Source organism: Macaca fascicularis, chromosome 3 (assembly GCF_037993035.2).
Source record: "Macaca fascicularis isolate 582-1 chromosome 3, T2T-MFA8v1.1".
In the NCBI taxonomy this organism is placed as follows: domain Eukaryota; kingdom Metazoa; phylum Chordata; class Mammalia; order Primates; family Cercopithecidae; genus Macaca; species Macaca fascicularis.
This window is the reverse complement of record NC_088377.1, coordinates 150,919,498-150,942,683: the sequence shown is the minus strand read 5'-3', so window position 1 is coordinate 150,942,683 and position 23,186 is coordinate 150,919,498. Positions and strand designations below refer to the sequence as shown.

Sequence of the window (23,186 nt, the reverse complement as noted above, 5' to 3'; positions counted from 1 at the left end):
ATGCTCTTTTCGTGAGCCCCACAAAGCCCCACAGAGACTGCTCCTTCTGACTCCTGTATTTCTCTACCCCTCTTTACCCATTTTCTAGAAACTTTTACTTACTCTTTGTATAAATTCCTTAAAGATGCATTTCCAAATGCCCTAAACTAAGTTAGATGCCCCTTGTCATATACTATTCTTACATCCCAAAGCTGCTCTTCACAGTAATCTTGATAATGTTAATAATATAATAAACTGTGTAATTGTGTTATTAGGTTCTTAAAGTTTCTATCTCCAGTTACTATATGAGCTTCATGAGAAAAAGAATCACATTTGCATCTTTCAGAGAATTCCATATTTCCCATAAGACTTCCCATATTTCACAGCAACATCCCCTTATATTGATTTGTGCACCTGACCCCATTCCCCCATCAAGAATATCTGCTTTCATAGATATCACAGACTTCTTCCCTGCTTGTTGCAGTCTTTTGAGGAAAATCGCAGTTCCTATAGGTTCCTCTGAGGATCTCCAGAAAACTATTGCTTCATAACGATCTGGCCTATGCATATTCCACTTGATTTACTCTGCCCTCTGCATGTGCAGCAAATGGATAGTAGCCTCCCAACCAGTATATCAAATTCTAAATCGATGAGCCAGGATTGAGTGGGCTGAGCTTGTAAGTTGTTCAGCCTACAAGCTCCATAATAACAAGGACTATATTTATTCTAACTTTAGCCCCAACATCTAGTATAGCCTTTGACATTTGATGAGCACTTGTTTTATTATTATTATAAATTTTGAAAACAAAATGAATGGAGAGACAGGCTTTTATTAGTACCTTGGCAACCTCAATCCTATATAACTGGAAAGTCTATCTCTAAAGGAGCACTAGTCAGGACTCATTTCTCCACTGTGGAGTATGCAAATAAATATTGAAACCACCCACTGGGAAAACCTAAAGAAACTCATTTTTATTCTACTTGGTATTAGGGGTTTCTAAAGGAAGGGTAGCATTTCAAATTTGCCCATTGCCCTTAAGAGCTCACTTTTTGCCAGAGTCAAAGAGTTATAGACACCTGTGAAGAGCCTCTGACCAAATTCCTCTGACACACAGAATTCCTCCAGACCATCTTTTCTTTGGACAGTAACTCTTATAAGAATTATCGTGCTCGCTTTGGCAGCACAGATACTAAAATTGGAATGATACAGAGAAAATTAGCACAGCCCCTGCTCAAGGATGACACGCAAATTCGTGAAGCATTCCATATGTTTTCCATCAATGATAGACTGGATTAAGAAAATGTGGCACATATATACGATGGAATACTATGCAACCATAAAAAAGGATGAGTTCATGTCCTTTACAGGGACATGGATGAAGCTGGAAACCATCATTCTCAGCAAATTATCGCAAGAACAAAAAATCAAACACTGCATGTTCTCACTCATAGGTGGGAACTGAACAATGAGAACACCTGGACACAGGAAGGGGAACATCACACACGGGGGCCTGTCATAGGGTGGAGGGAGTGGGGAGAGAGAGCATTAGGAGATATACCGAATGTAAATGATGAGTTAATGGGTGCAGCACACCAACATGGTACAGGTATACATATGTAACAAACCTGCACATTATGCACATGTACCCTAGAACTTAAAGTATAATAATAAAAAAAACTCTTTTTCTTTATACATTTTTTGAAAAAGAATTATCCATTTATTTCTTTGATGGTATTCATGTTTTTCCTGTTATTTGTTCTCCTTGGAATTCAATTTCAGTTTCTCAACAAAATGTTAATTCTGTCATCCTTACCTTATCAACATATACAATAGTCCACATGTACACTCTCTCCCTGTTGCAGCCTCTCCAGTCCAGACTCCTCTCTGGAAAACCACATCTCCAGAAGTGGAGGTCTGACAATATTAATTTATATGCAACTGCTTTTCACAAAGGTTTCAAGAACAGAGTTATCTGTGTTATGACTATTTCAGTAGTGCTTAGCTAAAATCTTAGAAATAACATTGGCTTGAGTATAACAATGTGAAGGAAGGTGGAAGTAGAAAAACAAAACTATTAAAACCTGGAAAGACTTGTTGGATGACAGAGTTGAAATTAAGCACTTGTCCCGTAAGCAGTGATCTAACACTTCCAGAATTTCTCCCCCAAAGTAAGAGAACATGAACTTGAAATTTATGAGCAAAACTGTGATGAGATGAAGGAGGAATTAGAGGACAACTGTCATTTGATGAAATAGTTTGTCTGAAGAATCCATGGCACAGAAAACAGCTGCAATGAAGAGAGTTGCCTTGGGAATAGGGTGCTAATTTAGAGTGTGGCATGTTCCACGAGAAATGATAGGATTGGTACTGAAGGAATCATAATAAGCAGCTCCTTGGAGAACATACAATTTAAGAAAATGTTACATTCTGTAAGTGCCTCCTACCCCCACTCCTCATTAATCACTCTAACCTTCCCATCACTGTGTTAATAGCCACCAATTCTATGTCACACATGCTCACAACAGAGTGTCACACTTTGTCTCATCAGGATAATTCAGAAGAATATTAAATGATTACCAAATACATTTTTAGTGTGTAGAAAGACAAAATAAGACAACTTTTTTGATAACTGTTATCTAATAATTTAGCTTTCTTCTCTTAAAATTGAAAAAGGGATAACTACTGTTATAAAATATTCTGTTTCTTTACAGTAATATCCAGCCCACAGGAAAAAGATTCTAATTAGGGGAGAGAAATATTTTTTTTTTTTTTGCCTTAGCAGGTACAGCATACTAGGTACTTTTGTATTAATTAGATTTTTATTCTATTATCTTTATATACCCAAGGTGCACAACTGCCAGCACTGTTTCAGATTATACATGCCTTAAGAGCAGGAGGAGTATTGGCACAAATAAAATGACAATGCCTTGAATGAATTTTCAGGGGACAAGGGCCAATATTTCTGTATCAGAATAGATCCTAAAATATTTTATTAAAACCAAATAAAAGAAGTAAATTATACCATTTACAAGTTTATTGCTTTCACTGACTGTTCCTCACTACTCACCCATTACCTACCTGCCACACATTGTTTCTTATATATCCAGGTCTTGGAAGTGGATTGGCTAGTGACAAATACTGATCAAAATTATTATAAACTCACCCATCTACTGCTTAGCACTTGAGTTCAGCTCCAGAATGGTGTTTTGTTTGGACTTATTTTCTTTTGAAATTCAATAGTAAAACACAGGTTTCACTCTTTTTGGTTCCAGTTGATGTGTGCATGTATACATCACACACATACACACACACACACACGGTCCAGGTAGGGTAGAGTGAAATGTTGAAAGATAAGTTTAGAATATTTCACTGTGGAGTTTTTCAAAGTAATCACTGAATGGAAGACAGAGTACTTAAGCAGATTTTGGCAGCCTGATACACTAGAATAGGGCTGTAGCCTAGGATACATTCAGCCACACTTAAGAGCTCAGATTATGGGGAAGCTCCATGGCTCATTAGTTGAATCATTCAATTTAGAACGCATTGATGACAGGAGTTAAGCATTTCTATATAATTCTGCTATCTCATAATGTACATCCCCTCCTCCCCCCCAAAAAAAGTTTTTAACCCATTACTATACATTGCTCTGAAGGTGTGGGAATGGTAACCTTTTCTAGGACATAAGCATTTAATTATTCAGATACGAAAGTCAAGTTCTTCACATTCTTTTAGAAGGTCTGTAAGTTAAATGGCTAAAATTGAACTCCTTTGTTAATCTATTGTAAACAAAACAATAATTTATAGACAAATGTATGACTAAAAATATAAATAAAGCAAAGAGAGGAAACGTCTTATTTAATTTCGCTCATTTAATTCACTTTGATTTTCTTCCTATCGTGAGAGTAAATATGAAACATCACCAATAGTAACCCTATAATAGCAAATAACTCCCACAATTAAAAACCCTACTTGTGTCATTTCAAATTTAGAATGGAACTTAGTTCCGAAGGTTGACTTTAAAACAGAATACATTTTACTCAAATGTCTGAGCACTTTGTGATCATCTTCAGAAAAAACTTCTAAATACATTTTTGTTATTTTCTAAATACATTTTGTTATTTTCAGAATGAGTTTAAACTCATTCTGAAATGACTCATTTTTTGCTGTTTTATTGAATAGATTCATGGAAGTTGTTGATTACAGCAACATTTGTCATCGTTTCAGGTTGCTCTGCATGTAAACAAGACTCTTATATGTGTAGAGTTTCCTATCTCAGAAGCAAAAACTCCTCCCACACAGAATATTGGAGACACTTATGTGCCTAGTCTATCTTGAAGCTTGGATCGAGCACCTGCTCCTAAGCCTTCACTGGAAGCTAGTGATATGAAGAAGTGAGAATCATAGGGCATACATGCTAGGGGAGATGGTCACAATGGCAGGTGCATCCTCCTTCTCTATGCAAGAGGTGAGCAGTCCTTGACACAGAATTAAGAACCTAGGGATAAATGGCATTAGTGATATCAGTGGTGGTGTTGATGTAGACTATGGTGTCTGTATCCAGCTGTGAGATCAGTCAGTCTTAGTGCATAATAAAATTGAAAGTTGTATCTTTTTGATTAGTCTTAAATCCTGACTCTCCAGATCTCCCAGAGATTTCTGCGTCTATTTGTTAAATTTGTTTTGTAATTTTCTAAACTACTTTTCTTCTACTATTGGCCTCAGTTAATTTATTCTTTAAATTTAGATCCCTGCTTAATATATTTGTCACTGAATAAAATAGAGAGAGAAAAAGCAAGATGGGAGGGAGTGTGATGAAAACAAAGGTATGTTAATAAAGAGATTACTAAACTGCCACTTGCCTTTAGTTGGGGGAAGACTCCATACAATGGTAAACTTTGCTGACTGGGATTTTGGGCAAGACTAATCATATCTGGTAGTGACAATTCAAGTGGTTGTAGAGTGGGCCTATAAATCTTACATAAATAACGTTTTACTGAGCACACATTATTGCAATTGTATTCTTTTTCTCTATCTTGTATTTTTACTTATAATAAATAATGAATTCTGCAAATACATTTACTTATACAAATTTCAACAGACATTACAAGCAATGGAAAGAAAACTATAAAATCATCTGGTTTAGAAAGCAACATGCACACAAACACACACACAGAGACTCCAGGGAAGCCATTTTATTGGTATCTCTGTAAATAAAAATATTAATACTGAGCACTCCCTTGTGACCTTTAATTGCTTAAGGCTACTCTAATAGGAACCTCCAATCTAAAGTGTACAATACAAAGAATTCAGAGGAATCTAAATCCAGTTAAAATAATATAAACTAGTATAGTTTCACCAAGGAATTATTTCTATGAAATCTTAGAAATTGTCTGAGGTCCAAACTAGAAGGTCTGAGTCTGAAACATTATTATCAAAAGTGTAACATTCTCAACTAACATGCAAATAGGTCATGTAGAGAAAATTTTCCTAAAATGTTTGATTAGTGTAACCTCAAAATCCCTAAAAACCTTTGTTCTTGGGTTTTCTTGACATAAGCAAAAGACATTTCAGGGGATGACAATAGAGCTGTTAAGATCAGATTAGAAAAAAAAAAAGTAGTGCTTATTAAAAGGTCACTAATGATAGTGTTTATTATTTACATATGATTTTAACAATTTTATTAAAATCAAGTATCTATTCAATGGTGCTGGGGAACTGAATTCTCATGACTATCCACATGGATATTCGGCTGGATACTGACCTCATACTATACACAAAAGTGGATTCATAATGGATGATGGATAAAAATACAAGAGGTAAAACTATATGGTTCTTTATAAAAAAGCATAGAACTAAACCTTTATGATCTTAGATTAGGCAATGGTTTCTTAGATAAAGGACCAAAACTATAAGCACATGAGAAAAATCTAAATATGACTTAAACAAAATTAAAAACTTTTATGTTTCAACAGGCATCAAGAAAGTGAAAAAGCAACCCAAAGAACTGGAAAAAGATTTGAAAATTTTACATTTGATAAGGGACTTGTATCCAAAATATATAAAGAATTCTTATAATTCAATAATAAAAATACTACACGAAAATGAACAAAGGATTTGAATAGATATTTCTCCAAAGTAGATATACACATGGCCATCAGCATAAGAAAAGAAGTCCAACATCATTAGTCATTAGGGAAATGCAAATCAAAATTACAATGAGGTATCTCTTCACACCCACTAAGGTTGCTAAATAAAAAAGACAGACATTAACACATGTTGGTGAGAATGTCGAGAAATTGGAACCTTCAAGGTGGGAATGTAAAATAGTGTAGTCACTTTGGAAAACAGTTTGGCAGTTCCTCAAAATGTTAAACATAGAGTTACCATATGGCCTAGCATATGTACCCCAGACAATTGAAAATACAGAAACTTAAACACAAATGCTAATAACATTATTCATAATAGCCAAAAAGTAGAAACAATCTAAATGTCTATCAACTCATGAATGAATAAACAAATTGTGGCATATCTGCATAATGGAATATTATTCAACAATAAAAATAAATGAAGCACTAATACATGTTATAGTAGGGATAAACCTTGAAAACATAATACTAAGTGAGAGGCCTGTCACAAAAGAGCACATCTTATATGCTTCTGTTTGTATAAAACGGCCAGGATATGGAAATCTACAGAGGCAGGAAGTAGATGACTGTTTGCCAGGACTTTGGTTGCAGAGACATAGAAATAACTGCTAATAGGTATGGAGTTTATTTTGGGGGTGATAAAAATATTCCAAAATTAGATAGTGCTGACAACTGCACAATACTGTGAATATACTAAAAACCAGCGAGTTGCTTTAAGAGAGTGCATTTTATGGCACGTAAACTATGTATCAATAAAGTTGTTATAAAAAAAGCAAATATCTAAATGTTCAGAAAGTAAAATCTTTTCTTTAAAGCCAGTACCATTGCAAATTTTCTGACCTAGAACAGAAACTGTCCCATGAAGCAGAAATATATAACATGCAAATTAAGCTGTGCACTAAGGAGAGAAAGGAGATAGCAGTGATTTTCCTTTGTTTAAGTTGGTAAGAGTCTCACAAGCAAGGAGTGAGGACTTATTTGTCGTATGAATAAGGGAAGACTCAGAATCACACTGATTTGAACACATAGGACACATGCAGATTGTTAACAAAGTGAATAACTCAGGACACACAAATGTAAAGGCCATATTTGGATATAGATATCTTCTTTCCTTTAATATTGTTTTGTCTGTCCTTCATCTATCTGCCTATATCTATCTATCTATCTATCTATCTATCTATCTATCTATCTATCTATCTATCTATCTATCTATCTACCTACCTACCTATCCAGCTACTTACCTGTGTCTATGTTTTCCATTGTCATTATTTAAGTTATATTTTTAATAGTGAAACTTTTGCTTCTCAGAAATGTGTTTTAATACAGCTTGATCTTCCAATTTCCATTATGTTGAAAAACACTCCTAGCTACAAAAACATATGTTGCATCCTGAATTGCTTGCAATCTTCTTAAGGAGAAGCAAACTTGCTAAAGAATGGATACTATGGAGATTACAAACACAAATTCCTACATGACTCAGGCAGGTAACTAACTGGAGAGAGGCAGTATACTTAATCTGAGTGTTGGCAAAGAATCTTCCAAAACGTGGGCTAGAAACTTAATTTCAGTTTCCTCATCTTTAAAATGGAAATTATAATAGTATCTACTTCAAATAGTTATCTACTGTGGAATAACAAATTACCCCCAAGACTTGGTGGCTCATGACAAAATTTATTATCTCACAGTTTCTGGGGATTTGGAACCTGGGTGTGGCTTAGATAAATCCTCTAATCTCTGTCTCTATTTGTTACCCAAGCCTGCAATCAAGGTGTGGGCTGGGGCTTCCCTGAGGAAGCTTCTGAGCTCATTCTTGTGGTTGGTAGAATTCAGTTCCTCAGGGATTATTGGATTGAGGGCTTCAGTTTCTCCTTGCTCGCTAGCAACAGGCTGCCCTCAATTTCTTGACACATGAGTCTCTCTTCAGGACAGCTTCCAACATGGCAGCTGCCTTCTCTCAAATGAGCAGGTGAAAGAGAGCATGAGAACAAGGAGGAAGTCACAGTCTTATATAACTTAATCTTGGAACAAACATCCCATCACTTTTTTTCTATTGCATGTGTTATAACTGAGTCACTAGATTCAGCCTACACTCAAAGAATGGGGATTACACAAGAGAGTAAATGTAGGAGCTGGGGATAACCAGATGACATTTTAAAGGCTGCCTTGCAAACTGCCTTACAGAATGTGTTGAGCTAACAAATTCAATGAGCTAACACATGTACTTAGAACAGTGCTTGAATGTAGTAAGGACTATGCATTAGATTTTATTATCTATGGCTGAGGCTGACTTTAAGACAATAAAGATGGATCCTGTTGGAACTGCAGAATGTATGTGCAACTTAAAAACATTTAAAGTCTTGCCGGGCGCGGTGGCTCACGCCTGTAATCCCAGCACTTTGGGAGGCCGAGGCGGGCGGATCACAAGGTCAGGAGATGGAGACCACGGTGAAACCCCGTCTCTACTAAAAATACAAAAAATTAGCCGGGCGCGGTTGTGGGCGCCTGTAGTCCCAGCTACTCAGGAGGCTGAGGCAGGAGAATGGCGTGAACCCGGGAGGCGGAGCTTGCAGTGAGCCAAGATCGCGCCACTGCACTCCAGCCTGGGCAACAGCGTGAGACTCCGTCTCAAAAAAAAAAAAAAAAAAAAAAAACATTTAAAGTCTTATCTTATTTTTAAAAAACACTCCGATAAAACGTATCTATATATTTTTTTTTTCAATACTGGAAGTACAAGTTTGTAATTTCTAGCCAGGAAATAAAACCTCTTAGTGAGGCAAATGTCATATACCCTAAATTTCAAGATGAATACTTTGGCTTTTTTTGAACTTTTTATTCTGAAATGACTTTAAATTTTCAGAGATGGTACAAAAATAGTAAAAGGAACTCCACTATACTCTTCATTCAAATCTTCCCATTTGCTTTATTATGTCTCTCTCTCTGTGTCTCTCTCTCTATATATAAAACATATATATACACACACATACATACATACACACATCTTACTTTCTGGTTCCAAAACATGCTCCAAGATCACCTTGCATTTTCCATGCACCATCAATAGAGTCAGATATTTCTCTAATATACTATTTGGTTCCTTTCAGAGGAGATTTAAAAACCAAGATCTGCAAAGAGAAAAGTTCTCCAGTGGAACATTTACACATCTCAGTAGTGCTCAAAGCAACCACGGTAAAGTGGGGAATTAAAATTAGAACATATTTATCTTAACTTATTCTTGATCTCCAAAGGGAAAAGTTATCCAAGGGGTGAAGATCACCTTGTATTTTCCCTGTTCCATCAACAGGGTCAGATGTTTCTCCAGTATACTATCTGGTTCCTTTCAGAGGAGAACAGGATTTAAAAACTAAGATCTCCAAGGGGTAAAGTTCTCTAATGGGAAGTTTACACACCTCAGTCATGCTCAAAGCAACCATTGGAATGTGAGGAATGCAATTAGGATGTATTATTTTAACTGATTCTTGAAGAATTTATTTTAGCATAAGATTTCTAATGTACACAATACATTATTAGTAAAATGATGCATGCATATAATGGGAAAACAAAACATATATTGGAGATCACGTTAAAAGACTTACTAAGTTCTTAACCAAAAAAAAAAAAAAATGTTGTAGAACAGTTTTTTAACATAGCAAAGATATTTTTAACTTACAAAAAAATTTAGCCATGATGTCAGCCAGCAGAATAACAGGAAAAACTCATTTTCAGTTGGCAGCAAATGCTAAAACATAAATTATCTCCTAATATGTCAACAAGAAAAAATTAGTAAGTTATAGATCTTCATTACTCAAATAGTAGCCTATAGCTGCTTGTAGATATGTGCCATCATGCTGGATGACACAGGAGAAAAAGAAATGTGCCTTTCTTACGTGCAACTCTATATCCAACATCTAGTTTATCTCTGAGCCCCTTCTTTAGACCTAAGCACAGATAAACTACTACCTTCTCACACTCCAAACCAATAATTATGATCCTGTTTTATAAAAATTGTTATAATCTTTCCTAACACAATCCCCAACTGAATGATATTTTACACAATGTAATTGAGGACATCTGTTTCAGGGTCTCCATGACCAACACAGGTTTGGTGATTTGCTAGAAAGAGTCCCAAGATTCAAAGGCAATTGTACTCATAGCTATGGTTTATTACAGCAACCAAAAAGGGTAAAAGACTTACTAGGTACAGTCTAGAGGAACCCGTGCCTATGTGTTACTTCCTCCAGGAACAAAATGTTGCAGTACTTGGACAGTTTCTGCCCTGGTAAGCCCATTTGAAACTCAGAATCCAAGATTTTTATTGTCAGTTGATCACTCAGACACATCCTGCCTGGGTAATAAACCATCATAGAAATCCTAGACTCTCAGAAGGAAACTAAGTGTTCACTGTTCATCACAATGTGTGTGTGTACTGTCTAGACAGGTTGTACAACAGAATTCACAGGCACACAGAACAACCTTATCACTCAGGGAACATCTCAAAAGCCAGCCCAGACAATGTTGTAAGCACGCTTTTCTAACAATCAAGCCTTCAATAATAGCTGTTTTCTGTACACCCACTAAGGTGCCAGTTGTAACAAAAATGACTTTTTGTAGTGTTCCACTCTTACATATTTATAATTCACTATATATGAAAAAGATAATATTTAGTCTTCAGGTTATTAATATATGATTTTCAACTTCAATTTAATTAATAAAAAGTCTTAAAAATTAATTTTCTGAAGAGAATAACTAAACCAGATATGTCCTTCAGGAAAATTTATCATGGCCAAATGGAAGAATATCAGTAATCAAAAAATCACTCAATTATTTGTAATAAAACAAATGTTTATTAATCCTTTACTTGGTCCCAGGAATTTAAGCCCTTTATATAACTGATTTTACTTTAATCTCCAAACAATCCCATAAGTCAGTTATTTTCATATTTACTGTTTTACAAGTAGGAAACTGAGTCTTAAAGAAATTAACTCATAAGCATGTGGTTGCCCATCTGTAAAGGATAAAGAAAGCAAGGGAATCTGATTCCAGATACTGACTACATAACTGTTTAACAGCACTGCCTTACTTGTTTGAACTACTGAAGCATATTATTTCATAGCCCAATTCTTAACTTATTATCTTCCTCATTTATATACTTTCTTCAACTGTGGTAATATGGACTGCTCTGTATGACAAGTTATGAGAGTAAGAAGCACACATTTATTATCTGCTATATTTTCTCCAAAAATTAATAATCATTCATTTACAAATGTATAAGCTCCTCTTACTTATATTACACATAGAATACTTCAAAAATACTATGAAAAAATAAGAAATCCTTGAATTGCCCTCTTTTAATAGCCATTTCTTCCATTGTTTCTAATGTAAGTAATTATATTCATGAGCAATATATTTTAAATTCATTTGGCAAATATAGTGATCAAAAGTCATGATTTTGATTTGCTTACCACATTTTTAAAAAAATATAACTCCTTTTAAATTTCCAATTTCTAATCCCCAACATAATTTTGGAAATTGATGCTATGTCATTGTTGTTTGGGTTCAAAAAATTATAATGCAGCAGAAAGAAAGTCTGGAGTTTTTAAGCAGTGAATTCAAGTACTTTTCAGGAGGAGACAATAAGAAACAAAAGATTAGTTATGTCTGTAGGGGGTAAATTGTCCTTGAAAGAAATAAAGGAAGCATAAAGAGGAATTTATAATATATCTCTTGGGTTCAACAACATTAATTTATCTTAACCATCTTTGAAGTCCTGACCACAGTGAAACTTTCCTAGGTGCATTTTAATTAGGGTGATACTGTCTCAATAAGCTACCCAGCATTTGTGAGAGAACAAACCATTATCTCAAAACCACTTGTCATGAAATATATTATAATCTGAAATTAATAAATTAGTGCTCATAAGGGAACATAAAGTGTAGCATTTGAAAAAATTAGAAAATTATTTCAATCATGGTTCACAGTGCCCTCAGTGATTTGTAATGTATACCATTCTTGGGGGGAAAAAAGCATCTTGTGAGAAGAGGTGAAGAAGTATTTTCCCGTTAGTGTCTTAACTTGAGGTTTTACATCAATGTATGGTTTCCAACAAGATGAGTGTTGTGTCTTTCACCCCCAAAAGTCCTATCTTTTTCATCATTTTAAGTATTGAATCATCCTCACTTGTGAATAAGCCATCTGCTAAAAGCAATAATTTTAGGAACAATGTCCCAAAACAGCTTCCCATAGATAGCTGCTGGCAGCTCTGGCATTTGGGAGCATAATCCTTTTAAATTGAAATCTGCCCTCATAGGTACAGGTTTCTAGATCCTCAGAGCATCACAAGTTCTTTATATTTGTGATGAAGGTCAAATTAGAGAAAAGGATATTTCAGCTGAAATTTAGCTGATTTTCTTTCTCAATTGTGTTATCAAGTTTCAAACTCCCAATAACCAAAAATATGTGAAGAATCTTAATGAAAACCTAACATGCATCTTTTGGAAACTATTAACATCCCTGATCCATGAGAAACTGGATGATCATATATTCTCTAAATCATAGATGAGTAATTCATCTTTCCCATTATTACATTTTCCCTTTCAGCCTTGAGCTCCACAACTCCTCTCCTGTAATGGGTATTTAAAGTACTTGGTAAGTTCTTAATCCTCAGGGCCTTGGTCATAGAATCACTGAACAGAGGTGGGTAATAAACCTAGACTGAAATATCTGGTTTTGAACCCTTATTCTCCTAGTAAATACCCACATGATATTAGAAAAATCACTTGTTTTGGAAAGTGAATAAAGTGTCCTAATGATCTCTAAGATGCTTTCAATATTAAAAATATTGTGATTTACTCTTTCGTTATATTTATTATGTCAAATCATTACACTTATCATACCAAATACAATAATACAAAGATCTAAATCCAAATGATTTGTAAATATACACAAAGTTAACATTTAACCATTAGATTGAATTTACATCTCTTATAGCCAGTATATTTTGTGGGAGAAACCATGTAGAAAAATATCCTGTATCTAAATTCCCAGGCAGAAATTAACTAAAAGAAAATGACTATTTTCTGATTCAGTTCATTTGCTGTATATTTTCTTCAAAAATCTCTTATTTCAAAGGGATATAAAATGCACGTAATAAAAAGAAATCTGCAGCCAAGGTGTGCCAATGGCAAGAAAAAAAATTCATAGCTTACTTTTAATATTTTGTTTTTTGTTTAAAAATTACTGAAGAAAAAATCCATCTATAAGCAAAAATAATATTTACGGATGAGGACATTCCCATGAAGCCTCTTTGGTTCTGGCTTTTAGCTAAATTGTTTCTTTTAATTGAAACATAACTCATGCAAAAAATAAATGTTTTTCTTTGTTATAAAATAATTTTAGTTATAATGGTTGTAAAATTATTCTGCAGTTATTCATTTCAGGATTTAACATACAAGTTAAACTTATAAGTAGCATGACAATTTACATAGGAAAATGGTTTTAGAAAGTCCAAATGTTACTTCTTCAAGTACAATCATGGAAGAATTTTACTTAATTTTGGTTTTTCAAATTATTAATTGACTGTGTTCAAAAATATTTTGTCAACACTTTATACAGAAATATGAAAACAACATGCTTCTGATAAAACTATCAAATATCCTATAATAGGCTTAGAGTGTTTAGCATTAAATATTTAAATTGATCTACTACACATATCAATTTTGTTCTTCACAGATAGTATTTAACCTAAAAATTTGTATATATAAAGTATATTTTAGTTTTACATGTGTTGTCTCTTCTTCAGATTTTTTACTATCACCTAAAACATTAATGAAAATTAAATATCTAGAAAGATTAAGCAGATCATATGAAATTATCTGCATAATTCTAGCAGAAGAAACAATTTTCTTCCTCTCCTACTATTTCTATGTTGCCTATCCTACATGGACATTAGCTCCTTTAAGAATATCTTCTAGCTCCTAAACTTACTCACTCACTCACGACCTTGGAAAAAGTTATGACGTAGCTGTTTATTTTAGGGAAAAAAATCTGAGTAAATGGTGGCCCAGACTTTTCTTTCTTTTAGAGAATCTGTACTCAGGACACTGGCATTCTCTGTTCCTTTATTTTGTAACTTTACTATGAGAGATCCTTCATCAGCAAGGTGAAAAGCGCGCAGAAATGGGTGGGTAATTTCAATTTATATGGGAAGAGTGAAAATATCATGTGGTCTAAAAGCAGATATGTTGTTTTCTAAAAGTATATATGTTGTTTTCCGTTTGCATTATTCCTGAACCTATTTAATCAGTTAGTTTGAGCTTCAGAAAAAAAAAAAATGAAGAAAAGTTTGAAAACCATCAAGAGTTCATCAAGAGTTCATCAAAAACTCAGTGCTTTGACCTGAATGCTCCCCAAATTCATTTGTTGAAAATGAATCCCAATTGTAGTGGGGTTAGGAGGTGGGACTTTTCAGGAAATAATTATGTAATGAAGGCAGAACCCTCATGAATAAATTAGTGTGTTATAAAAGAGCTGGAGGAAACTAGCCGAGGACCTTTTTCCCCTCTGTCCCTTCTGCTCTGTGAGGACATAACATTTGTCCCCTTCAGAGGATATAGCAACAAGGTACCACCTTGGAAACAGATAGAACCAGCCTCACCAAACACTGACTTTGGACTTCTATCCTCCACAACTATGAAAACTAAATTTCTGCTCATTATAAATTACCCCATCTCAAGTATTTTGTTACAGCAGCACAAATAGACTAAGACACCACGTAAAGTAAAAGTTTCCAAGGTATGGATCTGATGAAACTTTATACCATTAAGAATGAAATTACTTTTTCAGAAGAAAAAATAATTGACTAATTTTAGGCACAATTAATCAATTACCTCAAAAAAGGTTAATTCCCTTTGAAAATAATCATTACACCATTGTCATTTAAATCACATTTTCTTTGAGAATTTAAAAATGCCCTCCATCTGTTTGTTAATTAAGTTATTAATCTTTCCAGCATTTTAATGAAGTAATAGTGAATGTTAGATAAAAAGAAGAAAAATTTTAAAACATTTAGAAAATAGAAAAAAGTTCATTTACTTAATCTAAGAAGTATTCTTACCTAAACATGATACTTGCTTTCATGTTATTTTCTTTCTATGCTTTTATTTAATAAAATATAGCCATATGTACTGAGATAATCTTAAGAAAATTGATTATATTATTTTAAGAAGACTCTGAAATCAATGATACAAATTATCATTTTTAAAACTATGGTTGAAAATATAAAGGAAAAGTTGACATGTACATCTGATCAATGAATATATTAACGATATTTACACAAAGGGTATGACAAAATGTATGCTCTTATTTTTGGAAAACTTAAAACCACCCAATAAAATTACATCAAAATTTACACATCTATCTCTGAACAATTTTAAGTCACTTAATAAATAATATTTGTAATAAAGGACATTAAGATACTAGTAATTTTCTTATGGTAATTTCCCAATATGGTTCTTCAGTTGACTACACCTAATTATTATGTTCTTGTGTAGCATTGTCCACTACAATATGGGCTGCTCTTGTGACTTGCTTTTGACCACTGAAACACAGTGAAGCTGGCCAGCTATGGTAGCTCATGCCTGTAATCCCAGCACTTTGTGAAGCATAAGCGGCAGATCACTTGAGACCAGGAGATTGAGACTAGCCTGGCCAACATGGAAAAACACTGTCTCTAATAAAAATACAAAAGTTAACTGGGCATGGTAGCACATGCCTGTAATTCCAGCTACTTTGGAGGCTGAGGCACAAGAATGGCTTGAACCTGGGAAGTGGACATTGCAGTGAGCCAAGACTGTACACTGCATTCCAGTCTATGTGACAGAGCAAGACTCTGTCTTGAAAAAAAAGGAGGAGGAGGAGGAGAGGGAGGGGGAGAGGGGAAGAGGAGGGGGAGGAAGAAGAGGAGGAGGACGACAATGACGACAGTGAACACAGTGAAGCTATGTCATAAGAATCATAAGAAGATTTGTAACTTCTAACTGAGTCACTTGTAATGCAGCTTCTCAGGACCCAGTCACAATTCTCTGCAAAGCCCAGACAATAGAGAGGTCCCATGGTCTATAGCTTATGCACATTCACTGAGACCAGAACCATCAATCAATATTAGCTGTCAGCTATGCGAATTATACATCTTGGACATTCAACTTAGTCTTTAGTGTCTCCAAATGCTATCTGATGCAACTTCAGAAGAGAACCCAAGTGAGAACTCCTCCACTGCCACAGTTAAGCCACAAAATCATGAGAAAATTTTTCTTGCTAATATTTTTGGCAATAAAGTTTCAGATGATTTATTATAAAGCAGTAATAACTGGAAGAGAAATTGGTACCCAGAATGGGGTGCTACAATTGAAAAAAAAAAATCTTAAAAACTATATGACATTACCTGTAAGACTGGGTGACTACTAGAGGTCTCAGAGGCATCAAGAAGATTGGTAGTGGAAGCTAGAAGGGCGGGAAAATAAATTTTCTTGGAGGCTGGAAGAAAGATTATCTGTTATATAAAGGTGGAAATTTTAGGAAAACCATTGCCCGTGATAACATGAAAAACAGACGTTTTAAACTGGTACTTTTGACCACCCAGACTTCCACACAAATGTTGCAAATGCCAGCTGGTTTTCCATAGCAGTATATGATAAGATATGGATAGAATGAAATAAGCTAAAAACAAACTCTTCTATTTCCAAGCAAAATATACAAGAGACAAAAAGAAGTCAGAAGTTCATGTGTTTAAAAAAAAACAAAAACAAACAAACAATAAAAACCTGTGTCATATTCTCAGCTTCCCTAAATATCACAAGGCTATCAAAGAAAGAAATGTCCTTAGAGTAAGGGCCATCTCAACAATGTGACTGTAGAGCCCTTTGTTAAGGTTTGGGAAAGATTCAAGGAGCATTTTATACACTCAAATAAACAAAAATGTTTCTAAGAATTTTAAAACCATTGCATCCTGGAAAAGGTAGGCCCTATCTTAAAGAAATTTGTAGCCATGACTTTTATCTAATGAATGAATTCTATGACATTCATAGGAAAACCACAATAATTTTTTAAAGTATAGTATTTAAGAAAACACTCTTAGGTTGTAGTAAAAATGGACAGAAAATTCAAAATGAAACAAATCCCTTGTGCCCAACCCCACGTATGGGTAGATATCAGGTTGAGGAAGTTACTAAAATGCAAGTGTTGTCCATTTCTTGTAAAAAAGAGGAACTTTGAATGGGAAAGTAGAGCCAAGAGTCCAGATGGTGGAACTAAGTCTATACAGAGGTAACAACTGGCTAAGAGCCATGGAGAACAACTTGCAGGTAATAGTACTGAGTTCTAACCAAGGACACAGTGATCTGGGTCTGGTTAGATGTGAGAATTGTCATGAATAGCTTATTGGTATGTGTGATTGTTTCTACTATTCTTATACAAGATTTACTATTGCATTTATTTTATCCTTGTATCACCATTGTATGTTGGAAGTATGCCTTGTCATTGAGAAAAATTCAGATGGAGAAAAATAATATTCTAGAAATAATATACCAGAAACTGTTTGTGTTAGGCTGAATAATGTCTCCAAAGATGTTTATGTCCTACTCCCCAGAACCTATGAATATGTTACCTTACATGGGAAAAGGGACTTTATAGATGTACATCATATTGACATGGGGAAATTATCCTGGACTATCTGGGTAGGTCCAGGGTAATCACAAGTGTTTTTATAGAAAAGAGACCACAAGCCAGACAAGAGAAAAGATGCTAAGCATCTGGCTTTGAAGATAGAGTAAGGAGCCAGAAACCAAGGAATACACATGATCTCTAGAAGCCTAGAAAGGCAAGGAAATTCATTTTTCCATAAAGACTTGAGAATAACTTCAGTCATTCTCAATTTTAAGCTTCTGATTATAGATTTATAACCTAGATTATAGACTTCTGGCCTCCAGATCTATAAAAGAATTAATTTGTGTTGTTTTAAACCACTAAATTTGTAGTGATGCGTTCCAGCAGCAACAAGAAGTCAATACCCTACCCCTAAGGAATTTTATCACCACCTTGCTATCACTTGAATGTTAAATCCTGGACTTCAACCTTGAAACTAATGCTATAAAGGAATACATCTTTGGGATTCTTAAGAAAGAGTGAGAGTATATTGCATCTGTAATGCATATGATGAGGGACTGAGGAGAAAACAGTAGTATCTGGTCTCCAGAGACGGCCTTCAATAAACCATAACTTCATGACATTTGTACCTTTGTGTAACCCATTCCCCTTGAGTCTCTCCTGGTCTTAGGTGCTGTGACTCACTTTTGACCAACAGAATGCAGTAGGAAAGAAGCTGTAAAAAGTTTTGCAATATTTGCATGGGTCTTTCTGAATGCTCATTTTTGGAACGATTCCTATCAGAAACGAACTACTATGCTTTGAGAAACCCAAGCCACATATAGGTGATCTGGTCAGCAACCATATCTGATACTATCTAGCAGCTAGCATCAACTGCCGGCAGTGTAAGTGAGCCGTTGTGGATGTTCAGACTAATCAAAGGTTTCAAGGACTCTAGCCGCAGCCACTATCTACAAATGCATGAAAGGCACTAAGTGAGAACTCGCCAGCTAAGACTGTGATACTCATAAAATTCTGAGATACAATTATAAATCATTATTTTTACATTACCAGATTTAGGATTGTTTCACTATATAATGATGGATGAGAACATTGCATTAAATTATGATTAACAAAATCACAATTTATAGAAGAGTAGTAATAAGCCTTCTCATCTCTTTATAAAGAAGCAAGGTATGAAATACTAAGTGATTAAAGTTTTCCTAAAGATTATAAGAATTAGAGATAATAGGAGAGAAAGGCATTTCTGCCTTATTTGATTAGGTAATGACTAAATTACTATATAGAGGTATACACCAAGGCTATGAGCATCCAGAAAGGAAATACCTAATCTAGAAGTATTTCCAGAGGAAATACTATCAAAAATAATGACTGAATATGCTGGCTCTTGCCTGTAATCCCAGCACATTGGGAGGCCGAGGTGGGACAGTTGCTAGGGCCCAGGAGGTCAAGACCAGTCTGGACAACATAGGGAGACTAAATGTCTACAAAAAAAATAAATAAATAAAAATAGCTGGGTGTGGGGGTACATGCCTGTGGTCCCAGCTACTTGGGAGGCTTACGTGGGAGGATCACTTGAGCCTAGAAATTCAAGACTATAGTAACCTGTTATGCCACAACATTCCAGCCTGGGTGACAGAGAAAGACCCTGTCTCAAAAAAATAAAATAAAATAAAGGCCGGGCACGGTGGCTCAAGCCTGTAATCCCAGCACTTTGGGAGGCCGAGACGGGCGGATCACGAGGTCAGGAGATCGAGACCATCCTGGCTAACACGGTGAAACCCCGTCTCTACTAAAAAAATACAAAAAGCTAGCCGGGCGAGGTGGTGGGCGCCTGTAGTCCCAGCTACTCGGGAGGCTGAGGCAGGAGAATGGCGGGAACCCGGGAGGCGGAGCTTGTAGTGAGCTGAGATCTGGCCACTGCACTCCAGCCCGGGCGACAGAGCGAGACTCCGTCTCAAAAAAATAAAATAAAATAAAATAAAATAAATAAAATAAAATAAAAACAGTGCTTACAGTACAACATAAAATATGAATCAAAACTAGACTGTGGAGAGGGCTATAGTTGTTCAGATTAAACACTAAGGAAATTATGCACATTTAAAGAAAGAATGAATGAACAAAATATATATGTAAGGAAATTATAAATTACAAAAAATACAGAGCAAATACAAATTAATATAGTTAAAAATAATAAGGTTGTTTAACATGCATATAATTAGTTCATGCAATACAGTTATTGTTTGTATATACAGTGCATGAGAACCTTAGAATTAAGAAAATATCCAAATAACCTTATTTTTGAAACATAATCAATCAAGAAAGGTTAAGTTTTAAAAATCCATACAAAGGAGAGTCTCACCAGCAAGATGATGAAATAAGACTTTCCAGTGCTTGTTTCCCTGTAGAAACATCAATTTGAACAATCATTGATGCATGGAAATACTTTGACAAGAGCTGAGGATCCAGATGAGAGATTATAACACCTGGATGTAGCACAGAAATAAGAAAAGACACATTGAAGAGAAGAGGAAGGAGTTTCACATTATCCATGTAATCTCTCCAGCATCCCAAATAGCACAGTGTGGAGAAAGATACCTTTTGCTTGGAGGAAAGAGAGGGACATAAGATTAGGACTTTGTTTTGAACACCAACATTGAGTTCCCCATAGCAAAATCTGTGACTGAGCATACCCGCCATGGTCTCTGACTCCAGGCCAGCACCCACAGACTGAGCCACCTGGCTGGCCCTGGATCCAGGCAGTATCCCACATCAAAGACTAGACCTGCCTGAACAACTCACCTTTCAGGCTTGTCCCACTGCCAGCGCAACCCCAGTGGGCAAGCCCCAGAAATGGGTCAGCCCGGTGGCCCTGAGTCATAGGCCGGCTCTAGCACCAGGCCAGCCCCCACAGTCTCAGGCTCTGGACTGCATCAGGTACAGTCTTGCCCCCACGACTTTACTTATTAGGCCAAGATCCACAGACTCAGCCTCCAGTCCTACCCCGGGTTCCAGACCAGTCCAGAGCCAGGCTGGACAACACAACCCCAGGCTGCAGGCCCACTCAGGCACCAGATCAGCGGCACCCTTGGCATCTGGCACCAGACCAACACGTGCATACACAGGCTCCAGGCCTGCATGGTTTTTGCAGCCCTACCCTGAACTAAATGTGCAGGCCCTTCAAGAGGTCTATTCTGTCAAAGTCAGGGCTCTGCTAAGGAAATAGTGTGATACTAAGACTAGAGATACACATTTGGCTGGACGAGTTTGTAAATTATGAATTGCCTTTACCCCATTGGGCCACAATTCCAAATCTCCAAGCACTGCACAAAGCTCAGTTCAACTTTCACTGCCATAGCAATCGCTCTGTGGTAAGCTTCAGAGAGTCTTGTCTTTATGCATACTATGCAGCTCATCCTTAGCTAAGTTCTTACAGAAGACCCCCACAGAGACTTCTGCTCCCCTCCACATGCATATATTCCTCTTCTACTCTGCCTCATCCTGTGGATTGCAACCTGCTTCAGATGCCTAAACTGCCATGCCTGCCTCCCCAGCTCAGTGGGGTAGCTGTTGTCTACCAGGGCTCCAACTTACTATTTCAAGGTAAGCTCGATGTCCTCAATCAAAGAGCTGTGGGCACCACGGGGTGCATTATATTCACCTCCCCTCTCTCATACATTACATTAATAGGCTGTCATTCAAAACCTGAAAATTATGGTCTCATAGATTTCATCCACTTTTATATTTCTTTATATTGCACTGGCCAGTCCAGTACTAATTATTCTGTCATCACCAGAAGTAAAAGGCATTTATACCTATAAGTAAACATTACATCTATTTTTAAATTTAAATTGCACAACTATTGTACCTGAACTTGGGAGATAATTAAGAGCTATCAAATATGCATATTTAATTAGCTCAATTGAGCTATTCTACAATGTAATACATATTTCAAAACATGTTGTGTCAAACAAATAGAGTTTTTATTTGTTAATTAAAATAAGAGCTATTATATATCTTTATATCAGGAAAATATAAAACATATATTTTAATAAAAATTAGAGATACCACTTAACGTACTTGACATAAATGATGCAGTATACTAAAGGCAACGTTTGCAAATCATGTAACAATGCTGTAATCATTCCCACTTTATATATGAGAAAGCTGATCACACCAGACATTTGAGAGTTGGAAAAGCATGGGCTCTACAACCATAATATAGGCATTTCTCAGAGACATTGCAGATTCAGTTCCAGACCTCCCCATTAAAGCAAATATTGCAATAGAGAAAATTATACAAATAGTTGGTTTTTCAGAACATATAAAAGTTATATTAATATTGTATTGTAGTCTATTGAGTGTGCAAGATCATGTAGAAAACAATATGCAAATCTTAATTTAAATATACTTTATTGCTAAAAAATGCTAACAATCATCTGAGCCTGCAGGGAGCAATAATCTTTTTGCTGGTTGAGGGTTTTGCTTCCATGTTGATGGCTGCTGACAGATCAGGGTGATGTTTGCTAAAGGTTGGAGTCGTTTTGGTAATTTATTAACATAAGAAAATAATCAAGTTTGCTGCATCAATTGACTTTTCCTTTCACAAAATATTTCTTGTAGTATATGATGCTATTGGATAGCATTTTACCCAAAGTATAACTTTCAAAATTTGGGTCAGTCTTTTTAAATTCTGCTGCTGCTTTATCAACCAAGTTTATGGAATATTATAAATCCTTTGCTGTGAACATTGCTGTGAATATTGCTTCAACAATGTTCTTAGCATCTTCACCAGGAGTAGATGCCATCTTTAGAAACCACTTTATTTTTTGCTCATCCATAAGAAGCAACTCATCTGTTCATGTTTTATCACAAGGTTGCTGCAATCCAGTCATGTCTTCATGCTCTACTTCTAATTCAAGTTTTCTTGCTATTTCTACCATATCTGCAGGTACTTTCTCCACTGAAGTCTTGAGCCCCTGAAAGTCCATCAGAGATGGAATCAACTTCTTCCAAACTTCTGTTAATATTGATATTTTGACCTCCTCTTATGAATTCCAAATATTCTTACTGGAATCTTGAATGATGAATCCTTTCAAGAAGGTTTTCAGTTTACTTTAGTTTACTTTGCCCAGATTTATCAAAGGAATGACTATCTATGGCAACTATAGCTTTACAAAATGTATTTTTAAAATAAGACTTGAAAGTCAAAATTACTCCTTGATCCATGAGCTGCAGAATGGATCTTGTGTTAGCAGGTATGAATATAACATTAATCTCCCTGTACATTTCCATCAGAGTTCTTGGGTGACCAAGAATATTATCAATGAGAAGTAATATTTTGAAATATTTTTTGTTCTGAGAAGTAGGTGCTAAAAGTGGCCTTATTCAGTAAATCATGCTGT

The 23,186-nt window shown here is 35.5% G+C and overlaps 1 non-coding gene across 1 annotated transcript; it reads left to right on the top strand.

Annotated features, from left to right (window-relative positions):
- The first annotated feature begins 1,145 nt into the window (after positions 1-1,145).
- On the top strand, positions 1,146-1,252 carry LOC123572551 (U6 spliceosomal RNA). The gene has a single exon (XR_006697123.1). It is a non-coding gene; the product is annotated as a U6 spliceosomal RNA (small nuclear RNA).
- Positions 1,253-23,186: the final 21,934 nt, after the last annotated feature.